This window comes from Corvus moneduloides, chromosome 1 (assembly GCF_009650955.1).
Source record: "Corvus moneduloides isolate bCorMon1 chromosome 1, bCorMon1.pri, whole genome shotgun sequence".
Classification (NCBI taxonomy): domain Eukaryota; kingdom Metazoa; phylum Chordata; class Aves; order Passeriformes; family Corvidae; genus Corvus; species Corvus moneduloides.
In genome coordinates, this window is record NC_045476.1 from 87,585,321 (window position 1) to 87,607,254 (window position 21,934).

General features: G+C 40.5%; 1 protein-coding gene and 1 long non-coding RNA gene across 2 annotated transcripts in view; one reads left to right on the plus strand and one right to left on the minus strand.

Annotated features, from left to right (window-relative positions):
* Window positions 1-18,372, minus strand: part of LOC116448006 — a 46,932-nt gene extending 28,560 nt beyond the window's left edge. Inside the window, exons 1-2 of the long non-coding RNA XR_004241783.1 lie at window positions 18,272-18,372; window positions 13,928-14,027 (exon numbers count right to left, since the gene is read on the minus strand). This is a non-coding gene — a long non-coding RNA (uncharacterized LOC116448006). The remainder of the gene's footprint in view (window positions 1-13,927; window positions 14,028-18,271) is intronic.
* Window positions 18,373-18,924: 552 nt separating this feature from the next.
* Window positions 18,925-21,934, plus strand: part of LOC116448010 (catenin delta-2-like) — a 255,663-nt gene continuing 252,653 nt past the window's right edge. The window contains exon 1 of the mRNA XM_032117915.1: window positions 18,925-19,083. The gene's annotated coding sequence lies outside the window, so the exon portion shown is untranslated. The remainder of the gene's footprint in view (window positions 19,084-21,934) is intronic.

The window sequence follows — 21,934 nt, forward strand, 5'->3', positions numbered from 1 at the left end:
GGAATATGAGATCCACAGAGATGAGAAGGAAATAAATAATGAGTGAATTGGACAGCAAAGTCCACTTGTGAGCCCTATACTGAAGCATGATGGTAAAAGTGTCAAGGATGATAGAAGTTGGGTCCCTTTGGTGTATTGTCACATGCATTTACTGTCACCGAAGAGCCCATCCAGACAACACAATAAGGTCTTTCTCTACCTCTTTTTATTAGGGAGGATTATCCAGGTGGGTGATGGACAAAGTGCATATGAAGTTTCATTGTTTTGTGGAGAAATGATCTTGTTACCATGAGAATTCCTTGTGTTTTCATAAAAGTGCTAGCCCACATCAGTTATTCCACAAGAAAAACACAGTTTGATCAACCCCAGCCTATGTATGGAAAAAAGATGGGAGCTCCGACAGCAGAATATTATCTGATGGTTTAGCACATTACCCCCTTAAATACCCCTGAATTTTAAGTTCCGCCTTCGTCCACCCTGCACCCCAGAACCTGCATTTTTTACACTGCAATCAAAATAGTGCATGAAAAGAAGAAAAATCTGAGTTTGAACAATATTTTTGTCTGTATTATGAGAACATATGGTTCCACACTTTTTTCAACCATCATTTTACTGTAAAATTTTTGTCCTAGCAGATGTAGAAGATATGCAGATCTAGAATTTAAAGGAAATGTAATGTAATGAAGTTTCTATGGTAGAATGACAATAATCCAATTTCTTTACAGTCATTAAAAAATGAAAGATTTTCAAGGATCATAATATGAACATTGAAATGAAATTCATTTCAACATGAAAATGAAATTTGACCTAGCAGCATATATGGAAACATCACTTGAGAACAAAAGACATTTGAGTACATCATATAAAAAAAAAAGAGACACTCTGCTATACAGAGGAAGGATAGATCAAATACATATGGAGGTATCTGGATGTTTAGGTGGCACTGATTTCTTTGAACAATTGTTACTCACTCTTCTCTAGGTGTCCAGCAATCAGTCACGACGCCACATCTGATCTGGAAGTCACTTTTTAAACTATGCTAATAAAAGTGGATAATGCTGCCGGCTCCTAAAGCTAATTTTCGTTCATAAGTAATGGAATAATTATCACACTTTAGCTTAGTTTTTTGACATAAACAGACATTTCAAAAATCACACTGAGGTCACTGATAGGTTTATGCAGTTAGGAAAGGGCCTTGGGAGATCACTTATTCCCAACTCCCTTCTTAAAGCACAGTCAATGTTCAATACAGACCAAGCTGCTTTGGGCTTTGTCCAACCAGCTCTTGAAAAGCTCCTTAAAGCTATCTGAGGCATCTTTGATGTAGTGAAAGTCCTGTGAGAACTCCTTGGCCATTTCCTTCTGGATTGATTCATAAAAAGATTACCTCAGAGATACTTCAGCAGGAAAGTCCCTCAGGAATTTTCTAAAGGATATAATTTTAATAGAACTACAATGACATTTTTCCAGTCTAGGAAATGAGAATAGGTTAACTGGTCCTACTGTCTGTATTTGTTTTTGAAGCAGTGTTAAGCTCATTGGTGTGGTGGGAGAAACATTCTGTTAGACGCTTACTTTTTTTTTTTTTTTTTTTTTGCTCTCTAGAGTCTTTAGTGCATCTCCTTTTTGAAATTACAGGAATACTCATACCTTCTGTTATAGCAAAACGTGATTCGTGCACCAACATCAACTCATAGTCCGCTGGGGAGTATTTTGTTATGTTGTTGATACAACCATAAGCTCAAGTTTTAGTGAAGCAATTCTTCCTTAAGGAAATGAACAACTATAAGACTGTCTGCTTGATCTTTATTCATAAATAGCAGACAGATGTTTGTTTTGGTCCTACTTGGTTTTGATGCTCTTAAGAAGTTCTGTGCTACATTGTGAAAATATAGGCAATAGTTTGACTGTATGAAAAGGAATTCATAATACGTTTATTCTACAGATAGAATTACTGTCTTATATTACATTGTCTTCTATTATTTCTTCCTAAAACACATTTTTCCTTGCTTGCATATTTTAGAATTAAGACCTATGAAAAATTAAAATTGGTAAGAAAATTTTGTTTGTGGCATGTATGGCATCACCTATGCCATGAAAGCATGGCAAAGAACAATAATTTAAGGGATTTTTCATCTCCGTGGGACTTGAGAATACATCTTCATGTAGAATAAAAGTTTGAATTAGGCTAAGGCCATTATATTATCACTAAATAGCTTCTCATAGCATGATATGTACTAATTTTGATTATCATTTTTTTCATTTTTTTAATCCTCTTTTAAAATAGAAGATTAATACTAGTTTTAGCAAGTGAAAGGAAATAATTACTTTTATTAAATAAAACTAATACAAGGTAAGGGTTGAATTTTTACAAGGATTTCACTGGTTTATATGAAAATCCTTGAGATGTGTTTAATTGTAAGACTATTTCCTCCCACATCAAAATAATATAGTTTTAATTTTTTTTCTTGTGTATGAATCTTAAATCTATTTCACCTACATTAAACTCACTGAGAGCATGAAACTGTAGCCTAATGTTTGCACTTACAAGAAAGCAGGAAGTTGTATGTGGAAGACAAGCAAGAGTCTGCTCGTTTTCAGCCTATGGAGTCATACTTTCTGGTTTTGGGGGGATGTTGTTTGTTTTTTTATTGTTGGTGGTGGGATTTTTGAAACCTGGGAAATTTTCCTTTTAGCTTGAACTCCAGGACAGCATTATGAAACACAGCGGCAGTTTCAGAGGGTCTAAGTATAGAGACAGAACTACCAGTTTAGGTACTTATTTTTAATTTTCTGGATCTAATATGTATAAAAGAAGGTTACACTGGTGAAAAGAGAATTCCTGTGATAAGAGAGTTCTTGTGATCAAGATCCGCAGTTCCTATGCTTTAGCTACTGACATGGACATTCAACAAAATGCGTCAAGAGAACCTGACCTGATATTTCATGCTTGAAACAGAGAAATGGTAATTATATTTTCAGCTCAACTGGAGCTTTAGAACTGGATATTCTATTCAAGAGTTTCTCAATCTTTTTTACTCCTACATCTTGGTACATGTAGTCACACTTTCCATGACCCTACAGTCAACACTTTGCAGTAACTCATCCTCAGATTCAGAAGTTGTCCAAGATATTTTCTGTGTGTTTTCCAGAGACACAAAAGTAGCACCTATGACCCCAACAAAAACACTGTTCTCTGATTTGGTCATGGGACCAAGCAACTGAGAAGTTGCTGCAAAAAACTGGCAGACTAGATGAGTTAGAGGAAATGCTGAAATACTTCAAGACTTTATCTCTTAAAAAAGCAGAGGGAGAAGTGTGAAGATCAAACAGATGGAGGTTGTCAAAAGCCTTTATTAATGTTTGATTTTATGTATCACACTATATGAGACACTTATACACTCAATCTTTTTACTGCTCCAGATATACATTAGATAGGATCTGTGTTGTCTGGAATGGCTGATAAAAATAAAACACCTTTTGTAATTGCAAGAGAAGAAGTAGTAAGAGTTATTACACAGGAAAAAGATTTATAATGCTGCCACAGGGCACATTACAAACAACCCAGAAAACAAATGAACATTAAAGGCCAGAGGATGACGACTTTATTGTTCTTCAAGATCTGCCCTCACCATATGGTCTACAATCTCTGATTGTTTTTACCTTTCCCAGTGTTTTATTGTCCCTTCATGTTACACACATAAAATGTTAGGAAAATTAACCACTGGCACATTCTGATAAGATGGTTTTCAAACATAAAATGAAAACCCTTTCAGCATTTTTTGCCTTTGAAAGAAATGCTAGCTTCATTTTGGTGTCTAGGTTGAAAACCTTTATTTGTTTTCTAGGAGCTGCCAAATGGTGTCCAAAATGATACCTGAGTGTATCTTGCAACACAAAAATGTCTGTTCTAATGTGATCAGAGCCAAGTCTTGCCACTACATCAAAAATTAGGCAGACAAGAGGGGAAAAGGCCTACAGCAAGGGTGACAGCGGCTCTTGTGTTGGCTGCATACTCCTCAGCATCTGACAATGTCCAGAGCATGTGTTGCCAGTATTTCCATCCCAGCCCTTCCAGTGCCCACTCATAGCTCATTTACCTTCTTCCAGTAACAGCCAGAGCACTCATGTGACATGTTTGGTCTGGGTATCGCAGAGGTGGGGGTTGTTGAAGTTCTGGGCATTCCCCAGTTTTCCTGGGGTGCTCAGTGTCCCCTTTTTGAGCCCTTCTCATGGCTTCCTTCATCACCAGTAGGACAGAAGAGGTCAACTGATGGCCATTTCCAGCCGTCCTTGGCTCACCCTTTTCCTCTGCCTTGTGATAATGATAACTTGTGACAGTAGCAGGCAATGTAGGTGCTACAAGCAGCATCCTGGAGCACCGCCTCTGCTCTGCCTCGCAAAAGCAGAGCAGTGACTAGCTAGAGACTGGCTTCCCCTGCATATTCTTTGTGTGTAAGTAAGAAAGACTAGAAGTTAAGCCTGGCTCATTTTCCTCTCAGTCAGTGCCTGTGGGAGTATTACACTCTATGAAGCAAAGGTCTGTGAATTTGAAATACATATTCAACCTTCAGTATTATAATGGTTCTTTATGTTCTTCTCAGCATGGGAAAATCTTCAAGAAGTGGGAGCTGGAGTGTGATAGAGAGCTGTTTTGTGCAATGGCATGTTCTCCTGAAATGGTAAGAAATTTCCCTGCCTAAGAGAAACTACACCTCTTGAAGCAAGCACATCAGAGGTGAATCCAATAGAAAGAAAGTTATAAAAGGTCTTGAGTTTAAAGATACAGTAAAAGAAATTGTTGGCTACAAGCAGGTGCTATAGCGCTATGGAAGTTTCTCTGTGGATCTCAAGACATGGAGGTTTGAGTTCTGTCTTCTGATGACATCACAAAAGAAGAATGGGAGGTCAAATGCACCCTAAAAGCCCTTGCTCTCAAAAAAAAGTGGCAATATTTCACAGCCTGAGGCGTGTAATGCAGACATTCCTTTGTTCATCACTGACTGCATGTATGACAGCACAAATGTAAGACCTTTTATTTCTTTTCATATTATTTGTTAGACCATTTCTTTTTGTAGAGTGAGAGGTCATATTTTCTCCAGAATTAATAGAAAATATTATTAATATTATATAATGTGTTGTGTGTTATATATATAATTAATATTATTAAGAAGGACAAGATACTGTGCCTTGTCAGATGTCATTTATTATGTAAACAGTGATGTTATTTAATGCTTTCAGTATAAGGGGATCCACCCTTGTCCAGGAATACCGAATTCTGCAATGTTAGTTATAATAATTCTTACAGCCTGTTATGACAGCTTTTAACAAAGGAACAGCAGATCTGCTGTAGATGCATCAGCTGCCAGACTGAGTCAACTGTGAGGCTGCAATGAGCTGATGAGTCCCTCTTATGTGCATGTGTGTGTAAGTAATCAAAACAAGAACAGTCAGAAACACTTATAAATAGAAATGGTAGCATTGTTCATAGCTGTAAATTCCTGCTCATGTAGTGACTCAGTTGGTAATTTGTTAGGTGTTTGTAGGTCTTGTCAAATGCCAGCTAGCATAATTGACTGGTATTAGCACTGTTTGCAAAACAGACTTGTAGGGTTATAAAACAGGCTTTATAAAAACAGGTGAGAAACAAAAAAGGCATTAATAGTCTGCTAGACAAGGTTATTATATTAATCTTAAAATATTTAACTGTTAAACCACAACAATTCCAATGCCCCTGCATGCTATGTAAATTAAATGTACATCTGATTCAGAAAAAGCTAACTTGCTCTGTATTAGCTATATATCTCCCTCTGTTAAATTTGTGTCCATCACATTCACTTCTGTGTAGGCATCACCTCTTCTGAAGAATGTCATGTTACACATGACGTTTAAGCCATAGTCATATTTTCACACAATCTTGTAGTGCAGTGAAGAGGAAGAATAAGAAGTGATCGATGTAACTAATGACTTCTCTTACTTCAAGCTGAAGAAGAATCCAGGAAGTAAAGACAAAATCAGGTTGCTAAAGATTAACATAAAATAACATAGGTGAGCATATGGAAACAAAAGACCTAAGTATAAATCCTCTGAAACTGACAAGACATATCCCCATAACATATGCACAGCTTGCTAGCAGAAGTGTAGGAAAAAAACCCTGCTCATTATCCAGCAGTGATGAAAACCCATGCATTTTGTGCCCCTTTTGAAATTTGCCTTTCCAAAATTCCCCATCGATTTTCCCTGGCTTTCACAGTTGATTACTTCACACAAATGAGATAAGATCTCAGCCTAGATAAAGGGGAAAAGAGGTGTGAATACCTTTAGGTAAGATAAATGTTTGGAAATCAGCTGGCCCTGATAAATTTAATTCTAAAATATTTATAAAAATGGCTGAAATAAACACATTCATTAGCAGTTATTTTTGAAAATTTACAGGGACAAGAGGTGGCCTAAATGCAGGCTAACCCTAAGAACTGCAAAAAGAAGTGAGCTGGACAATTTCACGAGGATTTTGCAGATTTTTCAGCTTCACTGTGGACCCTGAGTAACCTTGATACAAGTAACTAAACCATTATCCAAGTAGAGAAGAGACTGAAAGATTACAGGATTAATAGCAGCTAATGTGGATTTGCAAAAAATTTAAAAGTGTCAAACCAATGCAATTATCCTACAGTGGGGTGATGCAACTTGTGGATAGAATGAAAACACAGAAACATAGAAATACATTTCATATCACAAGAATAATAAAAACTTTTAATGGTGTCCTACATGATACTCTATAAGCAGGTTAGGGAGACATGATGTAGACAAAATTTATTACAGGACAATCTGGATAAAATCTGCTACAGTGTGGGTGTAAATCTTGTTGGAAACCTGTAGTCAGAAGGGTATCTATCAATGAATTCCCACCCACAGTAGAAGAGGTCTACTCAAAATCTGTTTTTACTTAAATCTTGTCATTAATGAATTTGATACTAAAGTAACAACAAGCTTATTAAATGCACAGATGATGGGAAATCAGGTGAGACTGCAAGAATGTTGAGACATAAAATTAGAATTCAAAATTACTTTGATAAATTGCAGAAATGATACCACAATTAAAAAAAAAAATTGAACGGTGAGAAATGCAGTGTGCTGTTGTGCAAGTAGAAGGTGAAAAGGTGAAAAACAAAAGGACTGTTAGAGTCAGTCCTATGGGAAGAAATAAATGATGTAAGCATGAAACAGTTACTCTCAGAGGATCATTTTTGAAAGCACAGTTTTAAGCCATCCATGTGTCCACACTGTGCACCTGTTACCTAGTACTGTTCTCCATATACCAAGAAAAAAGGAGAAAATTTAATATCAACTATTTACATCAAATATTTTAGGTAAGATAGGACCTAATTTGGAGTATTTAATGGTTACAGATACACTTCAGAAAAGGATGGGATCCACTCTATAGGTAAACAATACCAGAAAACAATAGTTACCTAGACAACAATTCTTCTTTACTATTGTCTCCAGAAGCAACCATTCCTTCCCTGAGTTTTTCAAAACGTATCTGCAGTAGACCTGGTGGATATTCGACCTCTAGATTAGCTGGCTGTATTAGCACGTGAGGATGAAATTTAGAGGGAAATTACCTCAATCTGTGAATTCTTAGGAATCTGCAATGAATAAAATCATCACCCATTTCAAGGAAGATATTCTTTGCTGTGCTATACTATGCAATATGCAATGTCAATTCTTTTCACAGGAGTTTTAAAGGTTTGTAGGCTGCAACAGCCTATGCCATGTCATTCAGAAACCATTTTTATTCCTCCAAATATTTTCCTATATCTAGGATTGTAGGATGCTTTCCTAACATAATTCTTGGAAAGGCCAAAATGGCTTTAAATCCCACCTCCCCACTCTTTTACTGCCTAGAGCTCTAGGTTAATGAAGTCCATCAAATTAATGGCTTATTCAAAAATCTGAACACCTTAAGGCGAGTACAGGTCTGGCTTGTGTCACTTGGAGACACAACAACAAAGGTAATCTGCCCCTGGGAAGGGGTTGAGGTACATGGAATACCTTGACAGACTGTCTGCAACAGGTCAAAATTGAGACAAATTTGTCCAGTTCCTTTGGGGTTTTTCCTTCACATAATGGTTTGTGTTCTTCAAGTATTCTCTTTCTGTAGGAGAAAATAATTATTGAAAACTGAGCTTTTTCAATAATTTCGATTCACAGTTAAAGAACATCATGTGAAATGAAGTTGCATGAGCAAGTTCTCACATAAGGCACTACAGCAGGGAAATTACCTAGAAAGAGCTCAAGAAGATACCGTGGGAAAAGTAGAGTGCTACAGCTAAAATATTTTGACTTACCAGTTTTTGCTAAATATTGGGAATTCTGTGCAGAATATGCAGACTGTCTCGGCTGCTGTTGCAAAAAAACTGTCAAAGCACCACTAAAATATCTGAAGATTATTGGGTATTTTAAAAGCCCACAGGACTGGAGTTGTTTTTGAGTCTTCAAGTTAAATTATTATACAATCCAAGTGGCTAGTTATTTGCTGTTACCAGGGGTGTTTTTCTTTTAATATGAGTGCATTTCTTCTACCAGTAAAATACTTTGCAAAAATCAAAGTAATTTTATGTAGCTGTTGCTCTCTTCAGTCTGCAAAAGGCACACTTTATTGCTTGAAAGACCACCAGGTGATGTTACCTTCAGAATCCTCTTCATAAATGATTCGAACTGGCTTAATTTTTTCATCTAGATCAGTTCTCCTAAGAAGATGAGCTCTAGTTGCTCAAACATTGTGTTAATAATGACAAGTACTGTAAGGATTGGTGGAAGGTAAAAGCTGTGTGAAATACAAAGGATATATGACATTTGTAATGTAAGGACATTTCTTGAGAATATTGTTGAAAAAAAACAAAGAGAAGACACGGAAAAAGTAATAAACCCCACCTAGACACACAGACCCTCAGGAAAAAGAGATAACAGAGACAATATCTATGACGAGATCTCCCAGCTCACAGATTGAGGAACACAACTGAACAAATGACTCAAGGCCTTGGAGAGGTTCCATGGGCTTTTTGTAACTGGTAAGAAGAGGTGCGGAGGGGGAAAAAAGAGTGTCACAGGTCTCTCAGAAAAAAGCAAACATTCTCAGAATCTTGAAGGGGCTTTAAGGCAATGGATGAAACTTACCATAGGATGTTAGGGGATTAAAAACAAAGGTTGGCACAGTTGGCTGAGGTAGACAATAACATTGAAGTGAAATCAGGTGATCATGGATCTATAGAGACAAGAAATCAAGAGCAAAGGAGGCACCTTTGACATAATAAGTGAAAAAGCCTTCCCCCTTCCTCTGGAAGCCTTATGATCATCCACTGCCTGAAAGAGTAGTCAGGACTGTTGCTATAATGGTCAGGAGTACCTAGTTTGGGTCATTCTTCATAAAAAAATATATTAATCTGCAGCATCTGGTGGGCTACTTCACCTCTTCCAGTAACATCATATTTATTTGCCAATTACTCATAAGAGGGAAAACTGACACTATCTGACAAACCACTGTGAGAAGAGAAGCCTGTGAAAAAGCCATAGTCAGGGCAGTCTGCCTTTCACAGCAGTTCATGTTGTGGTGGCTCTTTGTACTTGCCCATTCTGGAGCACACTGCCTATATTCGGGGAGTTTTCCATCTTGCTTATATGTTGTTTCTCATCCAAAAACCTCAGTCTAGTATAACAAGTTTGATACTCCCATTCAGTAAGTGAAACAGTAGAAACCAGCCTGTTTTATGGAAGCTACAGATATATCCTGTCTCAGTGAAGATCTGTAACAGACTATCCTGACCCTCAGTCACCTGGTCTAATGACCACCTCATATATATATTAAACACACTAATTATCTGCTATCCCTATCACTGTGACAGTCTTGAGATTGTTATTAGGCCTGTAAAAATTCCAGATCACTTTTCTTATAATAGACTAATGTAATATTATATCTGAAGAACAAATTGCTGAACAACTGCTGATGAAACATCCTTTCCGGATCAAAGGATTTTCTTCACTGTAGTACCTGACTTCTACATGTGAAACCTAAGTGAAGGATAAAATTTACACACTGTTGAAATTAATGCTTGCCATGATAAACACACAATGCATTCTATAAAGAGGCATAGAGTACTGAGTATAAACTGAAAGGGGAAATTTAGGCCAGGTATTAGGAAGAAATTATTTTCTGTGAGGGTGAGGTACTGGAACATGTTGGCCTCAGAAGCTGTGGATGTGCCATTCTTGGAAGTGTTCAAGGCCAGACTGGATAAGGCCTTGAGCAACCTGGTCTACTGGGAGGTGTCCCTGCCCATGGCAGGGGGGTTGGGACTGGAAAATCTTCAAGGTACCTTCCAACCCTTAACATTCTTTGATTCTATGATTCTTCTTTCTTTTGAGCTCTGTGTATGAAAACAAAAACTGTATCTTTTGAAAAGTAGGGGGGGTTAGCCACTATGTACTACTAAAATAACATGGCTGCATAGTGACATCCCTTACATTTTGTTCTGTGGCTCAATAGTTCTTTTACAGGAAACAGCTACGTTAACAAAGTGAAAGTATAGTCTAGCCATAAAATTCATGCTAAGGGTATGAAGCTCAAAGCCTACTCTGTGCCACACAATTGTTTCATGCAGCATTGGGTTAAGCTGGCAACTACATTGTCAATCACTCATTGGAATAAGCAACAGGAAAAAAGAATCCAAAGATGGATAGTTGCTCATCCGGATTTTTCTACAGAGTATGTTCAAACTTCCAAAACCACAGTACCATTCTCTGCTGCTTTATAACAGCTGAAAAATCTCACAGGCATCACAAAATAACATAAACATAACCAAAGGTCACTGAATCTAATACAAATTTCTAAATTGATATCCTAGAGTGAAAAAGGATAAGATTTGCCATCTAAACTCTGTATGTGACAATAGTAACTTACTTTAGGGACAGAGTTGACATAAGAAATGTCAAAGATTTTTTTGTAACTCAGTTAAAAGGCTTTACTCCTCCCTTTAAAAGGATTCATGCTGTTGAGTTCATTACAGCTGTCACAGCATACTTTCAATGTCTCTCCAAAAGGACTGATGCTGGGACTGACTATGTTACTTTTGAACAGGTACAGTTGTTTTCATAGAGTATGGCCACAGTAGAAGTTGTGGAAATTCCAAAATTCAGCAAAAATGACTGATTACATAAATTTATATAAATGCATTTTTAATAAGTACTTGATAAATAATAATAGTAATAATAAAAACTTTACGTTAGGATCATAAACCATCTTATTTCCCTCCTAGAATTTGGCACTACTTTACAGCTTATTACTTCCATTTTTTTCTTCTTTCATAAAAGGCAAAAAAATACTAAACTCAGTTATTGTTTTCTGTTTAATTTTAGCAGGTGGTGTTGATAAAACATATCTTTCTGTTTTCCACTAAGTAAAAAATATCACAAGGGAGGTCAGGTGTGCAGTAATACAGAGATTTGCATAACAGGATTACACAAAAATAAGCAGTGAGTTTTTCTGTTGAAAAAGCATAGGATAAGAAACTCAAGTTTTCCTTCAAAATCTGTTACCCTGAAATTGAAAGAGCAGGGATAGAACAGAAAATGAGGGAAAACACATCCTGCCCCTTATGGACCACGTATTTTCTTGATGCACTTAAAGATGTGCTGAAAACTATCACAAAAACCATGGCAGAGCAACAGCCTTTAAGAAAGGTACCAAGCTGAACAATTTATAATCGTTTAAATGTTGTCTCACAGATTTTTTCACTATTTCCATTTTTAAAACATCATTGTGAAAATCTAATTCCCCAGATAGAAAACAATAATGCTGTAAACTTTCAGAGGAAAAATTCAGTATTGCACTCATCCATTGCACAGTCAACCTTTCAACTCTTAGGTGAATGGCCATTTAAACTGCAGCAACTGGTCTTCCTTCATTGCTGAAAATTATTCCTTCAAGGCAACTTAGTTTGTAGAAGTAAGCTTGCTACTGAAAACTCTATGGGATGATGACAAACACATCTCTTTCTAGGACAAATCATGCACTGGACCAGACACAGCCAATTATGCAAGATAGCCTCTAGCAAAAGGTGGTAAAACTGGCTAGTAGGCATGAATCAGATGATCTGACACAGTCCAACCTATTTTGAGATGAACTGAGGCCTGGCAGAGGGAATTATCAGGTCAAAATGTGAGGCAATCTGCACAACTGTGAAGTGCAGAAGAGTTCAGCTGAGAAACGAAAGGAAATTAAGTATTTTGAGCCTCAGTATGCACAGGAGGAATTTGTGTCCACATTGCCACCAGTGCTCTCCAGACAGCCCTCATCTGTGACTTCAGCGTTGTTGCCACTTGTGGGGGAAATGCTTTGAATGCCCCAGGAGCACACCCAAGAAGCTCCAGGAATATTACCATGTGTCTTCCTATACACAAGACATTCATGGACATGCCACATAAGAGAATTCTTGCAAGTTGTCCTTGCTAACTGTTGTATACCCATGGAGCTTCAGAAGTTTGTGTTTTCACAAGAGCTGTGAGTGGAACTATCAAATGAAACTGAGACTAAGGTTCTGAAAAGGTGTCAGATGAGAAGCTCTCCTGAGCATTGGAAAAACACACCAAGACTCTCCAGAAAATTAAAACTGCGCTGGTTGGAAAAGGAAAATGTGTGTGACTTTTGGAGCATGACATTCATGGAGTATAACAGCCAAGTAAAACTAGCTTCATCTTTCCTGATACTGACGAAATATAATAGAGCATAGATTAGAAAATGATCCAGCATTCCATAATTCCACAATGCCAAGTCATTAATTTTCCCTTCAGGGTAGGTAATATCTCAGTCTTATGTAACATGAGGTCTAACTAGATAACCAATCTACTGGTTCCTTGAACTCTGACAGTCTTTTACACCGTGGAAAGATACAAAGTAAAACTCAGACATAACTGGATTAAATAAAAGGATAATCAATTAATCAAGGTTTCACTAACTTTTATTCAAACAGCATCATTTTCTGACTCCATGGCAAGATTTCTACTTGGCTTTTTGCAGGATGGTCTTTTTCATTGTGATGGATTTATTCAATATACAAGTACAGTGAAGAGGAAAAAGGATCCAAAAGGTACAATACAGTTTTGTAGATGTTATACCTTAATCCTAAATGCTTTTATAGCTGTAAATGTATTAAGGAATGCATCCTGAGAATGGCTTGGCATTTCAGTTAATAATAGGGATAAACAGGTTTTGAACATCCATAGATATCCAAACCATAGATTGTAATTTGCAGCTGAGTTGACATTGTACTGCTAGTAATATTGGCTGATGTGAAGACAAAGCGAAATTACTTTTTTTCATGTGGTTAGGGTTTACAAATTATTTTAGAACATTCAGCTCTTTGTATAGCCTATGCATGTACAGGATATATGAATTTGTAACAGCAAACTTTGTTTTACTGGATGCTGAAAAGAACAATTTTTACACGATATTAATTTTCATTTCAATTTCTGGCCTTCCATGTTCCATGACAATATCCCAAAACCACAACACAACCCCACAAACTAAAGACCCCAACCTCTCTTTAAATCAGATGTGTTTAATTGATAGGAACAAGAAGCAAGTTCTCTGTTACTCTCTTAGTATTTTCACTATGTTTTTCCTTGAAGTTAAGCAAAAGTCCAAATAGCTCATTAATCAGGAACACTTAGACAAAGTTTTATTATTAAAAAATGCAGTTCCCTTACTATACCTTGAACAGGAGTTCTGATTGTTTGTGACTGACACAGACAATAGAATTCAATTGAATTTTTAGCCTTTTGTATAATTTCATGTGAAAATCTGCTATGTTCAAAATGCCAAATTGCTTAGGAAAATAATGGCAGCTATTAGCTAAATAGTAATTCTTACCATGATTTCTTAAAGTACAGTAGGTCCAAATAATATTTTAATCCAGCTGTTTCAGAGAGATTTTTTTCATAACTGCCTTTCTGGTCATCAGTGGATGAAGCTGGGAATAAGAAAATCTCAGTCAGGTCCTAGGGATCTGAGAGCTGTCTTCAGTACATAAAAACCAACTCTCCCAATGCAAACTTAGATTCATTTACAAAATCTGCAGGTACTACAAATTCAATTGTATCTTCCTATCGCCAGTCAAGCTTAGCACTCCAATAATAATTTACTCATAATCAGACTAGTTGAAGCCAGCTGTTCCTCAGAATAGAAAATACCTTATATTTCTTTAGGAGACCTCTGCTAAAAGAATATTTCCATGAGATCAGAACACGAACTTATGCAAACACAATCATGCAAACCTTCTCTTGTCATGTCAACAGTGTGGCATAGAAAATCATCCTCATCCCAGGATTTACAGGTACTTTGTTGTTATATAATATTGTGCAACAATTTAGGAGAAATGGAAAATAAATATAGTATCACTGTAATTCAATGATGACTTGACTCTTTAAAGATAACATCCAAGTCAAATAAGAGAGAAGAAATTTGGACCAATTATTGAAATTCATTACCAGTTTAGTTTCATTAAGATACCATACTGTGTGTCTCAAGAAACATGCTTTTTCTTATCTGAAATGTATTTCAATGGATGTTGTCAATTTCTTTTAATAATTTCACCTTGAAATAATTCTTAGAAAGGGATAAGACAGTAACTTCTTTGAAATATTGCTCTAAACTTGAAACACTATTCATGCTTGGCTGTTTTTTTGGTTTATTAAAAAGGGCAAAACCAAGTTTTTCCAATTTCCTTGTTAAGATTGTCTGAAATATGAAAATATTACATAAAACTAGGCAGTTTTACTTCAGTTACATTTTTGTATGGAAAGTTCCCATTGACTTCAGCATGACAAAGGAAGTTGCTGGACCTGGACCATGACAGAGGATCTCAACAATCTTCATATGAAGTACACATTTAAATTTAAACATAATCTTAAAGTCAAAATGGCAAATAAATGTTTTCCTTTCTGTCCAAAAATTCAAGCTACCAAACTGTATTCCAAGAAGAATCAAACAAAAATTAAATATGGTTTATGTTGAGACAGAACATGCAGACACAACTAGTGTCTAGGTATCCCATATTTTAGATGACTCATCTAACTGTTGGCTAGTGGACTTTTCCCTGTGTTCCTCCATTGCTAGCTTCATCCTTTACTTCATGATGAAATTCTTCATAAAGAAATAGATATATATTTAGTTACCAGGATGGGAAAAGTATTGCTGCAACCACCTATTGTAAGATGTAACCTTTGAGCCTAAGCTTGAACAATTTGCTACCACTAATTTTTTCATAATACAGTCATTTGGAGAACTAACTATCTGAAAATTCTATCATTGCATTTAACTTTATTCATGTTACTACTTCTTTTTTTCTGTTTTCTAAAATTTTTACTTGTCATTACTTTGACCAAATCGAAATTGGAGGCCTCAAGAACCTTTGTAAATCTAACACACAGATACAAATGGCAAAGATGCTTTTACAGTTCCTGTGCTAGAAAATATTTGCCTTGATACAGCAATTTCCTTTTCTTTCTCCATCTTTTTCAAGGAAAAGATAAAAAACCTCAACTTGAACAAACCCTCAAGGAAGTTAACCAAAGATTAGGGTAGATACATCACTCCTAGGTACAGACCTGAGAAGCCTCACTAAAGAGACTTTCTGTATCTGAGAAATCTGGAACTGACCAAAAAAAAGGGAACAGCTTCCACCTACATATGCTTTTGGCTTGTCAGAAGAAGAGATTTAGTCACCGAGAATGAAGTTGGCGGATGGTATCTACTACAGATGGGGCAACCTCTTCCAGAAGTTGATTCCACTGCTTTTCACTTTCTAACCCCTTACTGCTCTCTTTTACCATTCCTCTGTGACAGCAGGAACAGCACTAAGAGGCCATATTGAAACTCGGAATATTAATTCCCTTGTTCCATTTCTCCATATCTATAAGCAGGGTTTGTTCCCAGCCCCTTCTCTGAACTCACGTGGCATCAGGAAACATTAAAAAGGTGATGCAGGAAGAATCAGGGGAGGAAAGTGACAGGAAAAGGAGAAGCTTTTTGAATCTTGTGACATCTTAAGATGAAATCCCTGTCATGCAAAATTATGATGTGGAAGGAGGAAACCTTGTGAGAAAAAAGCAGATTTCAGAAACCTTCCAGATTCTTCCAAAACCCTTCTTCCTCCAGGCCTCACTTTCCCTACAGGGGGTCTACATTATTATATACCTTCATTGCTGCTGTATTTAACTTCCAGGCTAACAGCTTCCAGACCAACTACTCAGATCAGTACAGCCAACTGGATAACCTCTGCAGTGTGGGGAGACTCAGACATCTTAGGGGCATTCTTCACTGGCACACACTGCTCATCCTACAATTAGGTCAGATGTGTACAATCCCCAGGGCCATGAAATGTCCCTATTACATGGGAATATTTGAGGGGGAATGGAAGGAGGACACAGCCTACTTCAAGTCTTTCAATCTCCTTTACTTTTATTGACAGAAAGACCTTTCAGCTCTGAAAAAGAGGCTGGGCTGCAGAAGGTGGATCACATGATGCTATGGTGTGTCTATGATACTGTGTCACCCAGTAATTTTATTATCAAGTACATTTTGAAGTTTAACTGCAAGATAGTGACTCTAGATAGCTACTGGGTGATACACTACTTTCAGTTCAGAGTTAGATGTTTGTCTCAGGTTGGGAATCACAAACCCAGGGTCTTGCACTTAGCAGACAAAACAAACTTTTGGTCCAACCAAAAGTTCTGACAATCAGCTAGTTGGTCGCTTCTCTGCTCGAGTCAAGACTGGATTGGCCACTATGTTCTGCCACCAGCAAGCTCTCCTCCAGTTGCAACTCAGTAGGCATTGAGACATGCCATACTAGAACCTGACAATGACGTTTGGGGTTTACACTAGTTTTGAGCACCTAGAGGTGCTTTTCCTGCTAGTCCTAGTAGCTGGGCAAAGTCTGGATTGGCATTGAGGTGTGCTGCCAGGCTGAATCACCCTCGGCTGTAACTTACCGATTTTGTCACAGGCGTATGGGCCACCTTCACGTAACCCAGGGAAGGGACATATACTAGTATCTATATGGTCCAATAAATATGGAAATAAACCCCCCCTCCCCCAAAAAAGTGACCTCAGGCCGAAAACAAGGCGTTCCGGAGCTGCGAAGACGTAGCCTCCGGTCTCCCGTGAGACTAAGGGAGGGGTAGCCAACGCAACCATCCGTCGGTGAGGAGAAACGGAACTTCAGCCAGGTGAAGCTCCTGCTCGCAGGAAGCTTGGGGAAGCTGCGAGAACGCCAAGCGAGAGGTGGCAGCAGCGAGTCGCCGTGCAGCCCGGTGGCGGCGGTCGGCCCGCACCGCTGCTGCCTCGGCTCAGCCCGGCGGCAAGTACCGCTGCCGAGCGCGCCGCGGGATCCGTGATGACTTATCCAGCGCGGCGTGCGGGGCTAGAGGGGCGCGGGGCGGATGGATGGGACCGCCGTGTCCCGCGGGAGCTGCCGGCCTGGCCGCCCCTGCTGCCCGGAGACACGCGGGTCCCTCCCTGCAGGGCAGGTGCTGGGACCGCGGGGTCGGGCAACAAATGACCGGCTGTAGGCGCTGCCCGGATGCTTCGGCCGCGCCTGTGCCTGTCCCCATTGCCGCGCTGATGCTCAGCCCGCTGCGAGCGTGAATTAGCAGCGGTTACCCCGGGGAACAACCCCCCAAAAATTGGTGGTTTTGTTCAGGTACCAAAACTCCGAGCGGCGAACTGAAAGGAGCCGTGGAGCGGCAACTTTCAGGTGAGCGCCGCAATTGCATTCCACACAAGTTTCTCAACGAAGGGTTAAGCGTGCACAGGAGTAAAACATGACTCCCATATTCTTTACCCTATTTGCTCGCAAGAAGACTTCTGAAAACATGGTAGGATTCCCACCTAGGTTTCCCAAGCATCGGAACAGAGACCACGAGGTAGAACACGAGCCGGGGAGGAACGAGCTCTTTCTTTGCTTCCCTGTTGCTGTCACCGTTTTGGCTGGCAGACCTCAAGTTCCCAACCCATGACAGCAGGAGCCGCGGTCACTGCCGAGGGGCTGCTCCCCACCGACGACCCCCGCCTCAGGGTGCTTTCCCACACCTGCGCCTCCGCCCTGGCCTCCCCCCTTCCCTAGTAAATCAGAAACCCCCGGCCGCAGGGGTCTGGGGGAACACGGGGACGCGCCCCTCTGCGGCGAGGCTGGGGGACCCGGCCCGGCCCTACCTCAGCCCCGCCCGGCACAGGCGGCGGCGCCTCATCGGTAGCGGGGCCGCCGGCCCCCCTCTCTCCCCCCCAGCGCCGGCTGCTCGGCCGCGGCGGGCGCGCTCCTGCTGGGGAGGGGACGGGCAGGGAGGGGCGGAGGCAAGCGGGAGGGAGGGAGGCAGGGCGGGCGGAGCGCGGCGGCGGCAGATGCTGCGGCGGCGGCTGTGGTCTCCTTCGGCCACATCCCGCGGCCGGTGCGCCCGCCCGGCGCGCTGCGCTACGGCGCCGCCGCGCAGCCTGCCCCAGCCGCCGCCGCCGCAGCGGCCCCGCGCCTCGCCCCAGCGGCGGGGCGGTGGATGCCGAGCCCTCCTCGCCCCGGCAGCCAGCGGGCAGCTGTCCTGCGGCCGAGCCCCTCGGAGCCGGATCGGCGCGCTCGCACGGACACGGGGACACACGGGCGCACACGGGCGCACACGCAAGCCCTGGGGGGGGGGGCAAGCCGAAGATGCTGCAGCTGGGCAAGGTCAGGACCTTGCGGTGAAGCCCGGGGCCGTTGCTCGCCCCCCCCTACCCCCCCCTTCATTCTTGCCTAGCGGACTGAGGATTTGCTCTTGGGTTTTGGTATATGTTTGGGAGCAAGCAGGCTGAATCGGCGCCGATCGGTGAGTACGACAGGCACCGTAATGGTGCCAGGTCCGTCCCCCTCCCCCCCACACACCCTTCCCGCCTGCGTGATATTTCTTCTTGGTGCGGGGTCCTGCGCTGCTCCCCTCGGCGAGGCAGCGGGGCTGGGCTGGGCTGCAAGGAGAGGTGTTTGTGCCTTCAGCCGAAAGGTAACAAAGTGCGTTATTTCCTCATGGTTCTTTCTCCCGGGCCTCCCCCCCTCCATCGCTTTCCTCCCTTTCTTTCTACGTTAGTCGTTGCTTATGTAGGGCATCCGCGGCACCGTGTCTCCCGACGCCCTGCACTAATGTGCTCGTTACAGCAGTGAAGTCATGGGCCAGGGAGAAGGAGGAGGAGGAAGAGGAGGAAGAAGAAGAAGGGGCCCGGGGACCCCGCGGGCGGGGGCAGCACCCGGCCCTGCGCGGAGCCCGGGCCCTGGGGCGGCTCCGAGCGACGGCTGCTGCGTGTTTCTGTGTGTCTGTGCTGCCTGTGTATGTCTATGTGTGTGTCTGTGTGTGTGCGGAGGGGTGTGTGTGTGTGTGTTCTTCCTTTGAAGCCACCGTCTTGCGAAATCCTGCACTCGAGGAGCGGGCGGAGGGGGTGGGGGAGGGGAAGCCGCGATGTGCACTGTGATGTTTCGTTGATCTATATTTAATGGCTGAAAGGAGAGATGCTTTTCTTTCCTTTACCCTTACCTTACTCTTATTCTGGCGTGTAATGTGCTTGCATCGATCGGTCAAATCGTAGCTTCAGCTGAATCAAGTCACCACAGAGGAAGGAGGTGCAGCGGCACAGGCAGTACATGCAATACACAAATTCATCTGGCCGGGGATCTTGGAGAAAAATGAAAAAACCCTGAGAGAGATAATTTTAGAACTATGTTAAATTTCCCCTGGAGGGACTGGAAGGACTATGCATGGAAGAGTGTAATACAGTATCTTGTGCAGATACATTTTCTTTTACTTTGTTGGGGTGTGCTTTGTTTGGATTCAGGGTGTCACTCTATGCATTACAGAAAAAAAAAATCCAAAACTTGGAAGAAATAGTTAGAAAGGAATAGTCTCCTTTATTGATCACCCAGCTCTTAACTTTATTGGCTGTAGAAACTGACATCTGTGCCCCTTAAAACATGTATGTCTTTTTATTGGCAATAACAAGGTGAAGTAAAAACTTCATATTGCAGGTTTATTTTCAAAGTCTTTATAGGTAGCCTATATGTAAAGTGACAACAGTGAGTCAGCCTGAGCTCGGCTTTGTAGCAAACCTCTCCATAGGGTACGTCAAGACTTACGTACCTCAAGACAGAGGACAACCCAGAATTATATGGAGTTTATGTAAGTCTGTTGTGTCTTTTGCAAAATCAAGAGAGGGAAAAAAATCTTTGCCATTCTGTACTTAAGGGTATATTCATCCTGTCTTAAAAAGTAAACTGATTATGTAACTCATGTAGGCTGGGTTTATCTTTTTCAGACAGCCTACTTAGTTGGCCAGTGTATAAATGATATGGCATGAAGGGTTTAAGGGCAGGTCTCCAGAGAAAGCTGCTGTATATCCTACTTGTGGGCCTCTGAGACTCAAGTGGCTTTTCGGCTTTTGTTGCCTTTTGCACAGGTTATCTGGGGAGGAGCCCCAACACTAAACCCAAACCACCTAGAAAGACTGTGATATTTAAGCAAAACCTACGATGATCAAATACTCTTGTAAGACTAATTTCTGAGCCGAGTTGGTGAAGCTGTCTCATTTCGGTCTGTGAGTGACCTGATCCTTTGGGAGCCTTGACTGACTGTCAGCTGCAAAACTGCAGAGAACTTGCGATCGATCATCATCATTAGTAAGAAGTTGATTAATAGCTCGGGACTGGGTTGAATGTGATTATGTTGAACGTTGTAGTTCCAAAACAGGAGATCGCATCTTGATCACGTTGTTCAGAGATGGTTTTTTGCAGTCTGTTATATAAGAGAGGCTTGAAAAAAAAGGAGTAGCGGGCTGTGCTGTGTATATGTACCGAGGGAAATACCCCCCAAAGCTGCTGGTAGGAAGCAAAGTATTTATTCCCAAATGCCAGTTGCATGACTTTTTGTGGATTGTAAGAAAGATGCTTTTGGGAGAGGACTCCAGCTACAGTGCTCGAGTTCTGTTTGTCAGCTGCCTTAATAGATGTTAAAAGCAATAAATACCTCATCGGTGACAAGCCTCTGACTTTTGCTGTGGTTTTTTTTTGATAATGATACTAAAATAATTTCATCCTCACATAATGAGCTCTAACAGACAGCTGCACAAAATAGAAATAGTAGCAACTAAAAAAGAAAGGTGTTTGCATAATTCTGATTTGCATAATTTACCTTTGCTGATGGATGGTATCAATTTAATGGCTATGGTTCGGTGTTGAGTATTTGTTTCTCAAGACGTGTAAAATCAACTTATGCTACAAAGGAAGTGCTGGAGTAGTTTATTTTAAGGGTTTTGAGAAAAGCATTTTTAGGTAGGGGTGTAGATTGGCATGTAAATGGAGCAGATAACAGAATCAGTGGAACTCATGAGTGTTAAATTTTGCACTAAATTTCAGATACATTTTCTATTTCATGGTTCAGTGTGATATGATTTTTAGAGCCGATCACTTGTGGAAATTCCAGCATATCTTTGTTAGGATTTTAGGCATATGTTTCTATCCTAGAAGCAACTGTTTTCAGGAGTAGCAGCAAGATACGGAAAATGCATTATTACAGTACTCTTTACTTAAATAAGGACCTGTTGTTTTGATACTTACTGATAGTCCTTGTAAGTCACAAAGAGTTTGATATTTGAAGTTACAGCTGAGGCTTTACAAAAATGAAAGTGATTGTTTTTCCTCTTTGAAGGTTTCACTAAGATCTTATTACAGGATGAATTTTGGATGCTTATTTAACTGAATAATATTAAATTTATTAGTAGAATTATTAATAACATACAAGTAAACAATAGACCTTAATACAAGCAGCATTTTTAAATATGGAAAATTTATTTTTGAAGTGACAGAATGAC